Source organism: Macrobrachium nipponense, chromosome 30 (assembly GCF_015104395.2).
Source record: "Macrobrachium nipponense isolate FS-2020 chromosome 30, ASM1510439v2, whole genome shotgun sequence".
Classification (NCBI taxonomy): domain Eukaryota; kingdom Metazoa; phylum Arthropoda; class Malacostraca; order Decapoda; family Palaemonidae; genus Macrobrachium; species Macrobrachium nipponense.
The window spans coordinates 5,582,708-5,597,502 of NC_087218.1; positions in this window are offsets into that span (position 1 = coordinate 5,582,708).

Consider the following 14,795-nt stretch of genomic DNA (forward strand, 5'->3'; position numbering starts at 1 on the left):
GGGGTAAGTGTCGTCAGTGTAGGCTGCTTTCCTTTCTTATACTGTAGCTCCTCTCTCTTTCTTCCATCTTACTTTTCACTTTCTCTTAGCAATTACGTCATCGTTATTTTCAGCGCTAAATGACCTCATAGGTCCTAGCTCTTGGCCTAAATCTTATACTCCAATTCCTAGTGTCTACGCTGATCTTTACAGGAAAATGTGAATCGGTAAAAAAGAAACAAAAAGATGAACTTGCCTTAATGTTCATGTCGTTGTTACTACAGGTCTGTATCGTGATGGTACAACATATAAATTGTAGGTTCATTAACACGAGAGCTGATTGTACCCTAGAATTTGATTAGACCCCTTTTCTCGAATATTGCTGGCAGTGTTGAACTTATCTGTGTGTCACATCTTGGTTATCATGATGATCTCCAGTAATGAACTTTGAAACTGGTAAAGACAAGAGTTAAATATCTGAAGCGGAAATTGACAGTAAAAAGGTTCGGAAGGTGTAACAGGAGGAAAACCTCGAAGCAGTTGCACTATGGAACAGTTGTTAAGGGAAGGTGGACAGGAAGATGGAAGAAGGATAATTTGAATGGCGTTACAGTAAAAGGAATGAGAGTGGTTGCAGCTAGGGACCGAAGGGACGTTGCAAAGAACCTTAAGCAATGCCTATGTATATAGTGCACTGCACGAGGTGCACTGATGGCGCTACTCTCCTACGGTGTTCTTGTTCTCTGATGTGTAGTTGGATCCCACTGGGGTGTGAAGTAGGTCGTCCCACTTTCAATTATGATACAATCTTTTGATGGATCACAGATCGCCAATGTAATACCTCCCCCCCCCCCCCCCCCCCCCCGGCCCCACCCTCCCCAGTCACTCAAAACCACTTCGGCTATGACCAGTTACAGTCGGATGAATACAGGGTACAAAATTCAAGTCGTTCTTGTTGTCCATTCCAGCAGCACTAAATGTGCTTACATGGAAAAAACTGAACATGATTAGTACTACATGTTACCATCAGTGCACTGCAACCTAACTGCAACACCTTTCATTCCTATTACCTCCGTTCATATTCCCTTTCTTTCATGAATCTTGGTCTCCAGCCTCTCCCAACAATTGTTTCAAAGTGCAGCTGCGAGGTTTTCCTCCTGTTACGCCTTTCAAACCTTTCTGCTCTCTGTTTCCTATCCAGCGCTAAACGACCTCATATATCCCAGCGCTTGATCTTAGGCCTAAACTGTATGTATTCCTTACATGGAGAACTACTGTTAAAAGTACCAAACGGATCACTTCTCATCAGCCTAATTGACACACCCTCCCTGGTCGCGTGACAAAATGTGACTGTGACTGACGTAGTTTCCAGAGGCCTGGTGGAGTCAGTCTATGCTGTACGTAATCTTTATTTAATTACAGTAAAGCAAATGTCCACAATAGCAACAACAGCAAAAATGCGTAATGACGCTAATGGTAGCATAATGATATAATGATTTGAACCAAGTGCATATTACTGCACTAACCATTTTGGACAGGCAACCTTAATTTTTACTGTTACACATTTTAACACATTCAAGTAGGTTTATGCTTTGAAAGCCATGATGCCATTTCTAGGTCTCGTGAGGTTTCGCTAATTCATAAACATACGTAGATCATTATTGGTGAATGGTTAATATATATATATATATATATATATATATATATATATATATATGTACATGTGTGTGTGTGTGTTACTGAATACTGTGTGGTAAGTTGAATTCGTCACTACTGAAGATGTGTCTGATTATTTGCTTGTTAATTTACCTTTCTTTTTTAATAAGTGGTCTAAGACTCTTTATGTATTTCCCAGTGTCTTCTATTAACTCTTTCAAATGAACTCCATATTCTTTGGAAGCTTGAATTCCAAGTTAATGGGCCCCTATATTTGGTGGGCTTCTTCCATACGATTAGGGTTCGTCTTAATAATAATAATGTATATTTATGATCAGTTAGGTTGGTTCAGTTTCCATGTCAGTTCAGGCTAGCAAAAGTTGCTGTTCATTGTTAAAAGGAGCCATGAAACCTCGTCATTATGTCTTCAGCCAGGAGCAAAGTTTAGCTGGACTACAGAGTTTGTCATGTAATTTCATATGTTTGTGTCCTTGTGCTTATGTGCGTGTGCTTGTGCTTGTGTGTGTGTGAGTGTGCATGTGTGTGTATCACAGAGAGAGAGGGAGAGAGAGAGAGAGAGAGAAAAACAAAAACAATGTTTAACGACCTTATCAACAATCTAAATCTACAAGAAGAACTGCAGAACTTGGAGAGTAAAACGCGTTCGCTATTATTCACACCAAAAGAAAAAAAAAAAAAAAAAAAACACAACAGAAACCTTTTGAATAAATTATTAATCTATTTCATCACGCCATTTTGTCTCTCGGTGCTGCGATATAACGAAGGACACACCCAAAAGTTAGGAGACGAAAAGGGATCACTTTCAGTGCTCCAGTAGACTCGGTGTTGGGTGCTCCTCGGCGCCGTTTCTGTGAAATAGAGTTGCGAGTCTAGCGACTAGCGAGTGCCTCTCCCGTGGATGGTGGAATTGTAGGAGTATTTGACCGTGTTGTTTAAAGGTGGGTACACACGTGCGAACCGAACCTTGTATTGTAACCGATTCTTGTAACAAAAACGCAAGTGTGGACGGTTCCTCGAACCCGAACCCCGAACCCGCGAGGTTCGAGGCTCGGTTCGCCCTCCGTCCCGCCAATTGTCGGTTTTTGGGCCCCGCATCAAAGGGAGGTCTCTTTGAACGTTACGCCATGTGTGGACGGGGCCTGTATTACACGCGTAACAACAGAGGTTGCTGAACTTGTTAACACCGACTATGAACAAGACCGTCCATAGTAGAGTCCCTTGTTTTGGTCAGTCAGTACGTATATGTCTACCATGGCTGATTGGCTGATTGAAGTGACGAAGAGGTCCTTCAATTTATTAGCTATTACGAAGAACAGACTTCTTGGAATCTCAAGTCAGCGAGTAATTCCCGTCCACTATTTCTACCCTTCTAGTATATAACCTTGATTGCCACCATCTTCTTTTATTTCGCTTCATCTTCGTTAAATAATGTGTATAAATGTACGCGGCAGCTGCTACTTGCATGGTGGCCATCGTCGTAAACAACCTGGGGGGACGGACAGAGACAGACTGGTGATCGCAGTGGATTGAAATGAAGTTACGTGCTTAACGTGGTTACGGTTCGTCGTCTACATTTTGACACCTTGTAACCGTATATGCGTAACTCAGTTACGCATACAAGGTTCGGCTCTCACGTGTGTACCCACCTTAATACTTCTTGTTTCTGGAGAGCTGGAGAAACTGTTGTAAGAAGTGCTATAGGGATGAAACCTTTCTCAGTAGATAAAATTCATCTATTAGTTTTTCTTCTATATATAATTATTTGTTTGGTTACAGTCACTGTCATGAATAATATCTCTCTCTCTCTCTCTCTCTCTCTCTCTCTCTCTCTCTCTCTCTCTCTCTATATATATATATATATATTATATAGATATATTATATATATATATATTATAATATAATATATAATATATATCTATATATATATATATATATATATATATATATATAATATATATATATATATATATATATATATATATATATATATATATATATATATCAATGAATACTCTCTTTTAATACATGCTCTCGGTTTGTGCTTACAACATACCTGCAGGAAGATAAGTAAACTTTGGAAGTGACACTATTTTCTTTAAGTTGCTGTTTGTACAACAATATTCCTCCCAAATGTTCCAGTAATTTCCTGTTTTCCCTCTCTTCGCCAATAGGCACCGTTTCTGTTCCTCCATTGAGATCCCTGCTGCTTATTTTTCTACCTGATGTTGAGTTTTCACTTAGCGACGAGTGCCTTCACTCTCACCTTATTGACGTTGTACCATACTCTGCTTTTTCCATCTGTCCATCCGCCTGTGGTGTTTTCACATGGTAACACTGCGTCCCGGGCTTTAAATAGTTACGCTATGTGTAAGTTTTAGGTAAATAAAATTATATCTGGGTGTACATCTGCAACTGAAAAGTGTTTTAATTATTTACTGTATGCGAATTACACCGTTAATATTCGAAATAGGATATTGTTATTATTGTTGAATGTGACTATCTAAAGCCCCGGACGCAGTATTACCATACGCAAACACCACAGGCGGGTGGACAGGGGGCGTAGCTTACATTAGACCTATTGCTACTTTAGCTACCCCAGTACCTCTGCTCATATTTTCTTTCTTCCATCTTACTTTCCACCCTCTTCTAACAGTTGATTCATGGCGCAACTGCTTTGAGGTTTTCCTCCTGTCACGCCTTTCAAACCCTTTTTACTCTCAATTTCCGCTTCAGAGCTCAGTGACTGCAAAGGTTCCATCCCTTTCCCTTTGGTCTAAATCTTATATTCTATCTATCTACTCTAGCTACGAAATTCAAACAGTCACTCAATTGTATCTTTCTCTGGATCCAAGTATCAAGTGAAAGTATCACGAGAAGGAATGAAACGAACATTTATCCCACAGGTAACAGCAGCGTCCATGTGCAAAGTGTCTCCAGTATTTCGAACCAACTTGCTGTTGAAGGATGCCATCTTTTTCACGCGTGATGGAACTTGGACTTTATTTGCTCTCAGCATTCATCGTCTTGAAACCATCTCTCACTCAGACCACCAGTCTTGAAAGCGACGCCACTTCAACTACTAATGGTCAGTGAAATGCAGTCAGTAGTGCCAGTTTTTGGGATAATGTCCCACTAAGAAATTTTATAGTTATTCAACCTTCTTCGTTCCTCGTTGGACGAGTGGTTTTCGCGCTCGTCTACCGATCCAGTAGTCCTTTAACCCATATGTTTTCATTTACTTTGCAAAATACGATCAGTCGTAATTTCTTTGGAATAAATGGAAAGCTTTTGAGAAAACTCTTGTTTATTAAAGTTTTATCGGAGAATTCGATATGAATATAGAAAATTTTCATATTTTCATAGTAATCTATGGTATTTTCCATATTTTTACACCATCCTTTGTGATTTTCGTTTTTTTTTCTCTCTCTCTCTGGAAATTTGTTTTGATAGAATCTCTTATCAAGGAATATCTGAAATATTTGGAATACATTGGCAATGTCTCAACATAAGATTAAAAAGATTAAAAGGCCTCAAAATGATATAATATCAAGATCGGTTAATGTCTCATTGTTAAGATAATGACGTCCTAGTTCCTCATGAAACTGATACCTCTTGTCCGGTGGAATTTGGAAAGATCTTGCAGGCATAATACACAAGGAAATACTGTCCAGAGCAACCCCTTTCATCCCTTTTTACTGTACCTCCGATCGTATTATCTTTCTTCAACCCTCTCCTAACAATTGTTGTACAGTGCAACTGCGAGGTTTTCTTCCTGTTACGCCTTTCAAACCTCTCTACTCTCAGTAGTTTCCCTTTCAGCGCCGAACCACCTCACAGATCCCCCATTGCTAGGACTAAACTTTTAATCATTTCAATTCCTTACATTTCTGGTTTTCTGTCCCTTCCAGAAACAGAGACGTTCGTCTTCGCAGCGTTCCAGGGCGACGGGATCCCCACGACGGAGTCTTATCTGTACTACAAGGGGGAGGTGCCCGAGATGACTCAGTTCACCGTCTGTTTCCGAGTCAACTTCCAACGGTTCACAGATCTTAGTCCCATAGTTTCTTACGCCGTACCGGGGGATGTGCACCACCTGCATATTTGTGAGTAATGGGTCCTCACAGGAATGGTACTATAGTAGATTTACATCAACCGCGCATTTGATGTTTAGGCCCGTCCTTTACGACGCTCCTGATTGGCTGTTGATAAGCCAATCACAGGGCTGGAAACTGTCTCTCGAGAGAATTCACATGGGCAGGATGTATGTTGCACCTCCCGAGGAATACGTCTTTCAAGAATATACATCCTGCCTATGGGAACTCTCGAGAGACCGAGCTTCCGTCCCTGTGATTGGCTTCTGAACAGCCAATCAGGAGCATCGTGAGGGACTGGCCTAGGCATTAGATGCACGGGTGATGTGAATCTACTATAGTACCGTACTGGATTTTATAGAACATTTTAATAAAACGAATTATGTATTAAACCTAAGTACAATAGATACATTAAGCAAATTATGATAAAGTTCTGTTTTAATTTACGATCAGCGTTGTACGTATCTCTGAAAGTTTGTAAGTAGAGGAGAGTCTGCAATTTATGTAACATCAATTCTTAACTTATTTATACAATGATATTATGGGATATTAATTACAATCAACAAGTCAGCATCTAATTCAGCTTATGTGGAGATAACAAAGCAATGCTTATAGCTTACCTGATATGAAAATATGATAGAGTAAAACAATTATTGAGGGGGAGCCAAGTTCTATGTAAGGAGTAATTTGCGAGTCGCCCTGAAGACTAAGGCTAAGTCCCCACCGAATCCGTCGCGGCGCGTCGCGTGCGTGCAACACGGCTATCCGTCTACAAGCGTCTCCGTCTTCTGCGAGTGTGGCCCAACCAGACAAACGAGTGACGGTTATAAGACGGACAATTCAAACTTCACCAGTACTTGCCGTTATGAAGGGAGAGCGCGAGGTTTTCCTCTGTCTCGGTGCTGTCAACCAAATTAGAGGCGTTGAACAGTAGGAAAATCTGGACTTATGACATAACTTTAAATGAGGAAAGAGTGAATATGCAAAACTCTTTCATAAGTTACGATAGCGTCCAGACAAGTTTTTTTAAAATATTGTCGGATGCCGCGGAAAACCTTTGACTTAGTTCACGAGGGCATTATATCTCGAATATCAAAATTTGATACCAATTACAGAAGATCCGTATCAACGTAAGAAACTTGTAGTAACTCTGAGGGAAGGATTACTGATTTCGAAATTAAAGTTGCACTTTATTTTATTTAATACAAAAATTAAGATACGTAGAAATGTGTGTGAACTGAACACTTTGATACAGGAAGTTCTGAAACAAAGATATTTACATAAATGTATCCATTAGAATATAATAAAAAAGAAATACTTTAATCCTTTATTTTAACCACAAATCATCACATTTGATTATAACTCAAAGTTGGGCAGGTGGTTCAAATGCAAGTGTTGTAGGTCTACCACAATTTCTTCCTTCATGCGGACCCCAGCTCGGAGACGCACGTCCACGCGCGGCTAAAAACAAAAATGTTATTTTCATTTTAAAATAAGTTTTTAAATATACTTACCTGGTAGTTACATATATATAGCTTAATCCCGCCGATTCGTCGCGCGCACGGCAGAAATTCAAAATTCGCGGCTCGCCGATAGACGGTCAGGTGATCATACCTGTGCTCCCTCTATCCAGGTACCTGGAACCATTCCCATTTGTCCTCAGAAATTCCATGCCCCTGTTCTCAGAGGGGAGGAGGGAGGGACCTTTATATATGTAACTACCAGGTAAGTATATTTAAAAACTTATTTTAAAATGAAAATAACATTTTTAAATATCTAACTTCCCTGGTAGTTACATATATATAGCTGATTGACACCTTTGGTGGTGGGTTCAAGAACCGCGACACCGTTGGGAATTCGTCAAATTATTAATCGCTACAAATTAGCTGGACTAATAATCTGGTTCTTACCTGATAAGGAAGCTGGCTTTAAAGTTTTCCTGCCTCATTAGCCTGCATTCCTTAAGAGACCCAGCGATCCACCCAGGGGGCTGTAGAAAGTCTCTGTGGGGCTGTCAGACGGTCCTCGACCTTAACCTGACTAGACCACCACCCTTGCTATCCCGGCAAAGCCATGGACAATGAGCTGACCACCTGACCAACTAACACACTAAAAAACACTAACTTACACTTGCATCCCAGACTGTGGAAGGTTGCGACAACCTTCACAGACAACCTGTGATACCAAGTTCAAGAAAAGCAAGGGTATAAAAAAAGGTTATGGGTTAGAGGCAGTAGCACCTTCTCCAACTACGGCGCCGGAGGCAACGTACGGACCCAGGGAGCAACAATCTTCATATTGGGTCTGTACCTCTTTGAGGTAGCAATCTGTGAAGATCGACTTGCTTCTCCAAAAAGTCGCTTCTAAAATAGCCTTCATCGACTTGTGTCGATACGCCATCGAAGTCGCCACAGCTCTTACTTCGTGCGCCTTGACTTTGAGGATTGGGAAGCTTTTCTCATCACAGTTCTGGTGAGCTTCCCTTATCAAGTCTTTGATAAAGAACGCCAGTGCGTTCTTCGACAAAGGTAGTGAAGGCTTTTTTACCGAACACCAGAGATTGTCCGTCTGTCCTCTTAAGTGTTTGGTTTTCTGTAAATAAAATTTTAGGGCTCTCACTGGACAAAGTCCTTTCTCCTTTTCCTGTACTACTAAATGAGACAACCCCGGAATGGTAAAGGATCTAGGCCATGGATGAGAAGGATTCTCATTTTGGCGAGAAAACCTAGTTGCAGCGAGCAGACTGCATTCTCCCCACTGAAGCCTACATTCTTGCTAAAGGCTTGCAGCTCTCCTATTCTCTTGGCTGTTGCCAATGCAACCAGGAATAGAGTCTTCTTAGTGAGGTCCTTCCATGATGCCTTGTCGAGGGGTTCGAACCTACTCGAAGTTAAAAATGACAGAACAACATCCAAATTCCAAGCGGGGGTTGGATTGTCCTTCCTTTTAGCTGTCTCGAAAGACCTTATGAGGTCCGAGAGATCCTTGTTTCCTGATACGTCAATGTTCCTATGACGGAAAACGGATGTCAGCATACTGCGGTATCCTTTGATGGTAGAAACCGCTAGTTTCTGTTGGTTTCTTAGAAATAACAAAAAGACTGCTATTTGAATTATAGAGGTATTGGAAGAGGAAATGTTTCTAATCCTGCACCATTCTCTAAAGACGTCCCACTTAGATTGATATAATTTGATCGTGGACGTCCTCCTCGCTCTTGCGATTGCTCTCGCAGCTTCCCTCGAAAAGCCTTTTGCTCTTGCCAGTTTTTCGATAGTAAAAAGGCAGTTAGATTGAGAGCGAGGAGATTTTGATGGTATCTCTCTAAGTGTGGCTGTTTGAGTAGATCGCTCCGACAGGGCAACGATCTGGGGGTGTCTACCAGCCATTCCATCACCTCCGTGATCCAGGGTCTCATGGGCCAAAACGGAGCTGTTAGTATCATCCGGGCGTTGACCGATTCCCTGAACTTTTTCAGGACTCTGTCTAGGATCTTGAATGGGGGGAAGGCGTACGCGTTTAGTCTTTCCCAATCCATGAGGAAAGCGTCCACTGCCACTGCTTCCTGGTCTGGAATTGGTGAGCAATAAACAGGTAGCCTCTTTGTCTTCTGCGTCGCAAAGAGGTCTATTGTCGGTTTCTCCCCTCCCCCATAGTTCCCAAAGTCTGTTGCATACCTCGTGATGCAGGGTCCACTCCGTCGTGAGAACCTGTCTTTCTCTGCTGAGGAGATCCGCCCTGACATTTTTCTCTCCTTCTATGAAGCGAGTTAGAAGCGTAATGTTCCTCTCTTTCGCCCACAATAAGAGATCCTTTGCTGCCTCGTAAAGGGAGTCCGACCGAGTGCCTCCCTGTTTCTTTATGTAGGCCAACGCCGTGGTGTTGTCCGCGTTGACCTGAACTACCTTGTTCTTGACTTCCTCCTGGAAGTGCAGAAGGACTAAATGAATGGCCGTCAGCTCCTTCATATTTATATGCCATTCTTTTTGATGATCTTGCCATAGACCAGAGATCTCGTCCTTCCCCAGTGTTGCACCCCATCCCACGTCCGATGCGTCTGAATACAACACTAGATCGGGTTTCTTCTGTTGAAGTTCGAGGCCCTCTTGAAGTTTTTTGGGATCGTCCCACCAACTCAAATGATCCTTGATTCCCCGAGGAATCGGAATCCATGTCTCGAGGTCTTGGTCTCTCGTCCAGTAACTTGCTAGATGAAACTGAAGTGGACGAAGGTGTAGTCTTCCCAGGGAGACGAATTGTTCGATCGAGGAAAGGGTCCCCAGCAGACTCATCCATTCCCGAGCAGGTCCATCTCCCTAGGAAGAGCTTCACCTTTCTTAAGCATTCTAGAATGCGATTCGGGGCTGGAAAAGCCCGAAAAACCACTGACTGAATCCTCATCCCCAGGTAGATGATGTCTTGTGAAGGAGTCAATTGTGATTTGTCTATGTTTACTAACAGCCCCAACTGTTGTGTTAACGTCATAGTTACTTGTAGGTCCTCCAGACACTTTACTTGCGACTTGGCTCTGATTATCTTGTCGTCCAGGTACATCGAAATCCGTACCCCTTCCAGATGTAGCCACCGGGATACGTTCGACACCACTCGAGTGAAAACGTAAGGAGCCGTGTTTAGTCCAAAACAAAGTGCTCTGAACTGATACGTTTTTGACCGATGAACAAATCTTAGGTATTTCTTGTAATCCGGATGGATTGCTACGTGGAAATAAGCGTCCTGCAGGTCTATCGACACCATCCAGTCCCCCTGTCTGGTGCCTGCTAGGACTGACGCTGCTGTCTCCATAGCAAACTTGACTTTGCTTACGAATTTGTTCAGAAGACTTACCTCCAGCACGGGTCTCCACCCCCCCGAGTTCTTTGGTACCAGAAATAGCCTGTTGTAAAATCCCTCCGAAGAGGTGTTCTCTACTATTTTTATCGCCGCTTTTGACAGCATCTGATCGACTTGCTCCTGCAGAGCTGTTGCTTTGTTTCCTGAATAATTGAGTACCTCGATTGTCCATTCGTCCGCTCCCACTCGTGTCTGGAGGCTGACAAAATCATTTTGGGGTTTAGGTTGCAGCTTACGGGTTTTCCTGGGTTGTCCTCCTGCAGCCGTCTTCTGGGTTCCTCTCGCAAAAGCCTTCCTACGAAAGGGCTGACGCGTGGGAGGAGTCTCCTTCTCCTTCCTGGCTAAAAAGTTAGCCGGAAGTACCTTCCTAGCAGTCCTGGTGATCAAGTCTTGCGTTGCTTGTTGAGCAAGAGCAGCCGACAAGTCCTTTACCAGCTCTGAAGGGAATAGCTGTTTCGTTAACGGAGCATATAAAAGCTCTGACTTCTGTGCTAAAGTCGCTCCCGACGAAAGAAAGGAACAAAACATAGCCCTCTTCTTAAGGATGCCAGCTGCAAAAAGGGCCGTTAGCTCGACAGTGCCGTCCCTTACCACCTTATCGAGACAGGCAATCAAATGCATCAGTGTCTCGTTCTTGTCGTCCGACACATCAGCGAGAGCTCTAAGAGTCCAATCCATTAAGCTGAAGACTTCAATGGTTCTGAAAATGCCTTTCAGCAAGTGGTCTATTTCTGACCCGGACCACATAACCTTAGCCTTGGACATGGCAGTCCTACGCGATGCGTCTACAAGCCTGGAAAAGTCCCCTTGGGAGGAAGCAGGAACTCCCAATCCGAGAGCTTTCCCCACCAGTCTCGTACCACACGCTCGATCGAGAGGCCAATCTCGTTGGGGGGAAGGAAAAAAGTAGTCCTACCCTGTTCCTTCTTCTTGACAATCCACTCGTTCAGCGTAGACAAAGCTTTCTTGGCTGATCTGGCCAAAACCGTCTTCCTGAAGGAGGAAGACTTCTGAGGTCTGCCCTTCAAAAATTGCGAGGGTGGACTTCGAGGAACTGCTTGCTGGAAGTCTGCCGGATACAAGTCTGCCAAGACCGCAAGTAACCTTTTGAGATCCGCTTCGTGCAGATTTTCTTGCGTCTCAAAGTCCGAGATCTCTTCTAGCGGATTGACATTGTCTGATGTCGAACGAGCGGGAGAATCACATCCGTCGTCCTGTCTGTCTGCGTCCTGACTGCGTCCCGCAGCCTGTGACGGAGCGTCACGCTCCTTGACGCTTTCCGTTATGCGTCCAGCTTGCTGCTAGGGAGCGTCTACCTCCACTGCAGCTTGCAGCGAGTCCGCGTCACGCTGACAGTAAGCATCTTCCCGAGCCCATTCCGATTGTATCCTCTTGACTGGCCCGTTAACGTCCTTGGGTTCTCTCTTGTGCGTCTCTCCTTTCAATCCTTGTGACTTGAAGGCGTCAAACAGGGACGAAATGGACTGTTGAAGTCCCAACAAGAACGCTGCTTGCGGTGCCTCTTGCTGTTGGGGAATGACTGAAGGCGGCACTACCCGTCCATCTAACGCTTCGGAGACACTAGTGAGTGGTCTTTGTCGACGAGTCGAGACGCTCTTTGAGACACCTCCCAGTCTGGGGGAGGGGGAGAAGCATGCACCGATGTAAAGCAAACTTCTCCTTCTTCCGAAGAGCTGTGCGTCATGCGTCTCTGTTTCGGAGCGGATGCGTCGTCCTCCTCCGATAAGAACTTCTCCGGCGAGCTCCAATTACTGCACGACGGTTGTTGTAACGCTCCGGGGGACTTGCGTCTCTTGAGGGGTCTTGACTGTAGGGGTTGACGCCAACCGCGTCGAGGTCTTGCGTCATCAGACGAAGACGCAAGCACCGAAAGTCTCTCTTCGTCCGAAACTTCCCTACCTCCTGCCAAAGGGGACGGCCGCCTGTGCGACATCTTGCCTCTTATATTGGCAGGAGAGCAAGGATCCGAACACTTCCTCATCTCACCTTTCCTGTGGCGAGGTAGAGTGTCCCGGGATGCGTCAACAGGATTACTCGATAGACGCCCGTCCGCTGTTTAACGTCTCTCACCTCCCTTAGCCGGTCGACGTTCCTTCTCCCAGGGGTTGGGGAGCATGGAAGAGGTCCAGGGCTAGGAGCATGACAGACACGAACGGACGCACCCTCCACTGCACTATCACTATCACCGAATTTGCGTTGCAAACCCTGCACTGCACCCCACATCACTTCCTTATCCGAAGTAAGGGATTTCACTTGTACCCCTAAGGCAGAAATCGCGGCCATAATATCCTTCATGGTTGGTTCACTTACCTCCGACTCCGTAGGAGGATCTGGTACTACTACCTTAGGATCAAGATTAGGAATATTAGATTTAGATACGTTAGAAGGGGGCAGATTATCAGAAGATCTAGAAGAAAGAACACTAGAAGATCTAGCTCTCCTAATTCTGTCTCTTTCTAAACGTCTCACATATCTATCATAGTCTCTCCATTCTCTCTCCGACAGACTCTCACATTCGTTGCATCTATCTTTAACAGTACAAACGTGTCCTCTGCAATGCTTACAAATTGAGTGAGGATCAAGAGCGGCTTTAGGAAGCCGGGTCTTGCACCCCTTCACACACATTCTCACAACAGAGTCAGCCATCTTGAGAAAACCAAAATCAGAGAAAAAATTCCAAGTCGGAAAACAACAAAGTCTATCTAAGCACAAAGAAAAGCCAAGAATAGTCCAAAATCAGCGAAAGCCATCAACGAAAAAACCAAGAAAAAATGGGTACTTCACCAATTGTAGCAAACCCAAACAAAGAAGAGCGAATTTCCAAACGTGCTGCACCGAGCGACGGCAGGGAATTTCTGAGGACAAATGGGAATGGTTCCAGGTACCTGGATAGAGGGAGCACAGGTATGATCACCTGACCGTCTATCGGCGATAGCCGCGAATTTTGAATTTCTGCCGTGCGTGCGACGAATCGGCAGGATTAAGCTATATATATGTAACTACCAGGGAAGTTAGATATTTAAAATGTTTTGTTCCTTGTGCGTCTAGTCCGGTAACGCACCTGACGCCACGCACGCTCATGCGCCGTGTGGGGCCACTCGTGTTTGAACTATGACAGTTGATCGAAACGCACAAAACGCGTAGCCGTGTTGGACGCACGCGACTCGCCGCGCCGGATTCGGTGGGGCCTTAGCCTAAGGTTTGTTGGTTCTGAAACGAATGTAGCCAACACCACAACGCCACTGGTTATGGGTCGAGGCAATGTCTTTACAACGGTGCCTCTTAATCGTAAGAGTTATATTTAATTGTTAACCTCTTTAATTCTTTTTTTTTCCACATATTATTTAAGGTCTCTTTTCTTATTTCATTATGTTCTTCTTTAAATAGGAATTTCCAACAATATCATTTTCATTTTCTTCATAAGGTTGTTGAAGGCCAATTGATCTAATACGTTCTTCCCTGTAGAGAGAAATAAAGCTATGAATTTTCTTTTAAGGCACCGAAATTGATAGACCTAGCTTAAAAGCTAATCTCTGAAACAGTTTGATCCCATTGTTGTTGTTATATTAAAAAAAAAACTGTGATAATACGGCGCTGGCGTTTGCTGCTTGTTGAAAAATAATTGATACACTTACTCCCCTTGGTATCAGATATACATAATTTTGGTCACCTTGAAAATTTGTATACTTCCGGTTTATTTTAATGATTTATAACCCCCTGATCAGATAAACATAATTTTGGTCACCTTGGAATTTGTATACTTCCGGTTTATTTAGATAATTTATACTCCCCCTGATCAGATATACATAATTTTGGTCATCTTAGAATTTGTATACTTCCGGTTTATTTTAACAATTCAAAAGCCGGAGCATCTGTGAACTCCAGATTTTCTGTGGCAGCTAAGAGCGTTGACAGACAAACGTTCGCCCATGACACAAAAATTGGTACCCTTTAGAGTTCAGAGTTCTTTTAATTAATTATCTGTAACTTTTTTTTCTTTTTTTAATTATATTGTTTTTTTCGTTTGCCTTCAGTTGCTGTAATTTTCAGCTAAGTTTGGGAACTGGTATACTTTCTATACTAACGGCCTAATTGCAGATGCCAAATTAACATATCAAATAAAACTCAGTATAGAGTATATGGGTATTTGATTTCTTGTTTTAGATTAACTGCTTTTCC